A 6,000-nucleotide genomic window follows, 5' to 3' on the forward strand; every position below is an offset into this window, starting at 1 on the left:
GAAGCTTTTTTAAATATACTATTTAATATACAATAAAAACTTTTCACTTTGAATTGAGAACAACATTAAGAAAGTTGTAACCTCAGTAAGACAGTCTATGATAAACCCAAAGATCGCAGCTTTTGGGACAAAAATCCACTATTTGATAAAAACATCTGGGAAAATTGGAAGACAGTGTGGGAGAGATTGGGTGTGGATCAACATCTCAAACACTACACTAAGATAAACTCAGAATGGGTGAATGACTTGAATATAAGGAAGTAAACTAAGTAAATTAGGTGAACACAGAATAGTATACATATCAGATCTTTGGGAAAGGAAAGATTTTAAGACCAAGCAAGAGTTAGAAAAAATTAAAAAATTTAAAATAAATTATTTTGATTACATTAAATTAAAAAGGGTTTGTACAAACAAAACCAATGCAACCAAAATTAGAAGGGAAGCAAAAAATTGGGGAAAATCTTCATAACAAAAACTTCTGACAAAGGTCTAATTACTCAAATTTATAAAGAGCTAAATCAATTGTACAAAAAATCAAGCCATTCCTGAATTGATAAATGGACAAGGGATGTGAATAGACAATTTTCAGATAAAGAAATCAAAACTATTATATGCACATGAAAAAGTGTTCTAAATCTCTTATAATCGGAAAAATGCAAATCAAAACAACTCTGAGGTATCACCTCACACCTAGTAGATTGACTAATATGACATCACAGGAAAGTAATGAATGTTGGAGGGGATGTGGCAATGTTGGGACATTCATGCATTGCTGGTGGAGTTGTAAATTGATCTGGCCATTCTGGAGGGCAATTTAGAACTATGCCCAAAGGGAGCTAAAAGACTGTCTGCCCCTTGATCCAGCCATAGCACTGCTGGGTTTGTACCTCAAAGAGATAATAAGGAAAAAGATCTGTACAGGAATATTTAGGTACACTGAGCCCAAATCCATTATTTCTAGGGGAACTAATTTTCCTTTGTCATCTTGGGGAACAGAAGGATCTCCACAAGTTCACCTCACATAGCAGGAGAATGAAGAACTTTAAAAAAAAAAACATTACTTTCTGTTTAAGAATCAATACTTAGCAATATGAGGTTAAGTGATCTGCCCAAGGTCTTTCACATAGATACAAAGTATTTGAGGACATCCTGACTCCAGGCCTGGAGTTCTATCCATTCTGCTCCCTAACTACCCCTAAAATGTATTTTCTATGACATAATGTTTTTAAACTCTTCCATTCTATCTTAATATCATTTCTCTAAGACAGAAGAAAGGCAATAGGGCTACACAGCTCAAAAGTGTCTGAAGTAAAATTTGAACCCAGTTCCTCCCAATTCCAGGTCTGGTGCTCTATCTGCTGACCTACCCAGTTGCTCTTGAGAGTAATGAACTCTTCCAAGAAAGTGAAGGCTGCTACTTCCATGAAAATTGACAGAAGCCAATTTGTATCACACTTACCAACCAAGGAACCACCAGCTAATTATCATTTTGCCAGCAGTCTTCATTGGTGACTTAACGCTTTTCTTTCTCTTTCTTTCTTCTCCTCACCCAGTGTTCCCTACTCATGTGCCAATGACGACATAATACCGAGACTTGCAAAGCAACACAATAGTCCTCGTAGGGAGCAAAGAGAATCTTTATCCTGAACTGCAACACATTAATTAGTTTCAGAAGCATAAGGAAGGAACAGAAGGAAATTGGGATACATTGTTTAATGTTTGCCATTTGAGCCTTAAAAAGGAAATACACAAAACTCTGCAAACATTCCAGTCCTGCCTGGACGACAAGCTGTCTGCCAAGGGACCACTCACTGGAAGCTCAACCAAGAAATGGAACCAGTTCAGAGATGCAGTGAAGGAAACATCAAAGGCAGTCCTAGGTCCCAAACAACACAACCACCAGGACTGGTTTGACGAGAACAACATTGCTATTGAAGACCTATTGAGCAAAAAGAACAAAGCCTTTATAGAGTGGTAAAATAACCCAAACTCTGCTCCTAAAAAAGGACAGATTCAAGTCTCTCCAAGCCACGGCACAATGTGAGATCAGGAAGATGCAAGACCGATGGTGGGAAAAAAGGGCAGAAGAAATCCAGTGCTTTGCTGATACAAAAAACCACAAACAATTTTTCAGTGCCCTCAAAACTGTCTATGGGCCATTAAAACCCAGCACCACTCCCTTGCTATCCTCTGATGATGACACTCTCAAAAAAGATAAAGAAGGCATCAGCAACAGGTGGAAAGAGCACTTCAGCCAGCTTCTCAACCGACCCTCTTCAGTTGACCAAAGCGCCTGACCAGATCCCCCAAAACCACACCATTGAACAACTTGACGTCCCTCCTTCAATAGAGGGAGTCCAAAAAGCCATTAAACAAATGAGTGCAGGCAAGGCACCAGGTAAAGATGGGATCCCAACCGAGGTGTACAAGGACTTAAATGGAAAGGTGCTCCAGGCATTCCACATAGTGCTGACCAGCATATGGGAAGAAGAAGACATGCCCCCCAGAACTCAGAGATGCCTCCATCATAGCCCTATACAAGAACAAAGGCTCACAAGGAGCCTGTGACAACTACAGAGTCATCTCACTACTCTCCACTGCTGGAAAGATCCTCGCCCGTGTTATACTCAACAGACTCCTGTCATCTGTTTCAGAGCAGAACCTGCCTGAATCACAGTGTGGCTTCCAACTAGATTGTAGCACCATCGACATGGTCTTCACGGTGAGGCAAATGTAGGAAAAATGCCTTGAGCAGAACCTGAGTCTCTACATTGTCTTCATAGACCTGACAAAAGCATTCGACACAGTAAACAGGAACGCATTGTGGGTGATGCTTAGCAGGACCAAATCACCAACCTCGACAGAGCCAACTCCACCAGCATCGAAGTCATGGTCCTCAAAACCCAGCTACGATGGTCTGGACACCTCATCCACATGGACCCACAGCGAGTACCAAGACAGGTATTCTATGGTGAACTATCAGCTGGACTCAGGAAACAAGGTCGACCAAAGAGAAGATACAAGGATCAGCTAAAGTCCAACTTGAAGTGGGCTGGCATTATTACACCAAAGCAAGTAGAACTCGCTGCCTCTGACAGAAGCAGCTGGCGAACCCACATTAACCATGTCGCTGCCACCTTTGAAGATGAACAACGTCGACGTCTTGACGCTGCGCGCGAACGCCGACACCAGGCCACACCTGCACCTCCCATAACAACTGGCATCCCATGCCCCATGTGCCACAAACTCTGCACCTCAGCCTTTGGACTCCAAAGCCACATGAGGGTACATCAATAGATGATAATGCACAAAGACAATTGTCATTCTCAGTAATCGAGAGACTACCACTATTACCCAAATCTCAAAGCCCAAGTACAATGAGAAAATGAGTTCTGTGTTTACCTCTTTGGTGAAGGATATTTCCCAAAAGCTATTGAGGATGCTTAGCTGGTCTTTATGGTTCAGAACCTCTACTTAGTTCTTTATAGGTCTTTCTTCCCCAGTTGGCTTCTAAGTAGTTTTTATAGAAAGAAGAGACAAATCATTATAGTACATCCATTTTCTAAATTGCACACAATAATCTAATGCTGAAAGGTCTCTAGAATTACACATAATTTTGAGAAAAATCACCATTCAGAAAAAAAGGAGTAAAAGTATATCCTAAAGCATAGATGTTAAAGTAATGACCCTTAGGTGATTAACCTTTGATAGGTTAATTTATAAGATGGTACAAAGGTTGTTTTAAAAAATTCAGAATAATTTACTTGTTCAAATAGTGTTATGACCATTTAAAAACATTCATCAAAAAGTCAATCAAGTAATAATATCAATAATAATTATTTTTATTATATATATAATTTATGTAACACTATAAGTTTTAACAAATTATTTCACAACTATGACTCATCTAAAAACTCAAAGCAATCCTAGGAAGTAGGTAGTATTATTAATTTCATTTTGAACATGAGAAAACTGAGGCAAAAAGAAGTTGTGACTTGTCCAGCATTGAACAACTAGAAAATGTCTGCAGCAGTATTTAAATTAAAGTCTCCCTGATTCCAAGTCCAATATTTTTTGATATTTACAAGTATGGGGATTTATTTATTGTTGACATCTTTAAATATGATATATATATGTACATATATATATATATGAGGTGTTTTCTTGGGTGTATATAATTGCTTTTTTCCTTTCATTTGTATATTTCCTAATTTAGATAATACAATTTACATTATGAGGAGGAGGAAAAAACTAACTTACCTTGTATAACATAACACTAAATTATAAGATAAATAATGATGGTAATGATGAATTTCAAGGTCAGAGAGTCTTTGAAAATGGTTTAGATCTTAATTTCATCATGAAACTGTCAACATTAATACTCTAGTTGATCCTAGAATATTGTCAGAGAAAATCGTTCTATTTCTCAGGAAATCAGAATTCTCTTGGATCCATAACTATTCATGAGGCTAAGTCTAGGTCAAAGTAAATGGAATAATTTGGAGAGAGGCTGGATTCCTCCAAGGCTGTCTCAGTGATGGGGTCAATAGTTCTGAAGCCTCTATATGTGGTCTAGCTATTTAGATCAGCCATAGCAAATCATATGAGACAAAATGTTCTACTGCATGTTTATAGACATGAAAGGGTTTCTTTATAACAAGATTACATCTATCTTTGTCATTTTTAAACCAATCAATAAGTGAATATCTACCAAACAAGTACACATTGTCAAGTATATAAAGACATTTAAAATAAAAAAAAATTATAATTATTGGCATTTATGTAGTATTTGGAAGCTTGCAAAGTATTTAAGAAACAATATGTCATTTTGCTGTCTCATGTAGCTTAAAATGAACTATGGAGACTTTTAAAATAATTTAAGATAATTAATACTATAAAGCAGGATATAACCCTTCAAATAAATAGTATAAAGAATGAGTATATCTAGGTTCCAATCAGTGCAAATAATTTCCCTGAAGTAGTTGCAGTATTCAAATTCATACCACACAGTTTAAATAATAAAAGTATATAATCATAATTATAATATTCAATAATATGAATCTGAATACATATAATCACTTCAGGGGATTCATTCTTCATGTCCTTGGGAAACATATTTAAGAGAAACATAGAATTTTTAGAACAAACTTAAAATTATTCCCTTAGAGTTTTGCTTTCTGAGAACCCAGTAAAGCACACTAATTTGTTTTCTGTAGTCCGTAACAGTCCATTTGTCAGAGGGTTCCCATGAAGAAAAATCAAATTTCATTACTGTTGTATTTCATTTGGTAATATCAGGTTTTTTATATTATCACTCTCAAAATTTGATAATTCCAAGACCAGAAACTGAACAAGAACCTTCACTGTATCCTTTTAGTTGAGAGAAGCATCAGTCTTAATGGGGTTATTATGACAAAAATATGATCAAATGTTAAAAGATGAAAGGTACCTTAGAAGTCATCTAATCCAACTCCTTTATTTTGAACATGAGAAAACTGGGGCCTTGAGAAGTTGTCAGTTGCTCAAGATCATACATATGACAGGAATTTGAGTCTAGGTTTTCAGTCTCCATCCCATTTCATTTCTTCTTAATCAAGGTGAGGATGATGAGAATGGCCTTGGATTAGGGCACACACAATGACCTTTTTTTTCAGTGTAGTCACACTTCATTTGTGAATAAAGATTATTCTACTAAAGGAATTGAAAAAAAGTTCTACCATCCTTAACATTTGAATCAAGGATGGAATTAGCAGAAAATAAAGAAGGCAATATTATATTTAAATCTATAGTTCTAGGAAACTGGGAACCAAATCTGATAAATCTCAGGATTGGAAGACTTTGTTATATGTGAACTAAAGAGGAGATGTTATGGGCAATGGCTATTTATAGCTTTTGCCTTACTTTGTAAAAGACAAGCCCAAGAAAAATGTGATCAACTTCCATGCTACAGAATGAGAAAACTGACAAGTTTCCTGCATTATGAAGAGGTCAAAGAGAAAG

Source organism: Monodelphis domestica, chromosome 5 (genome assembly GCF_027887165.1).
Source record: "Monodelphis domestica isolate mMonDom1 chromosome 5, mMonDom1.pri, whole genome shotgun sequence".
NCBI classification, from domain to species: Eukaryota; Metazoa; Chordata; class Mammalia; order Didelphimorphia; family Didelphidae; genus Monodelphis; species Monodelphis domestica.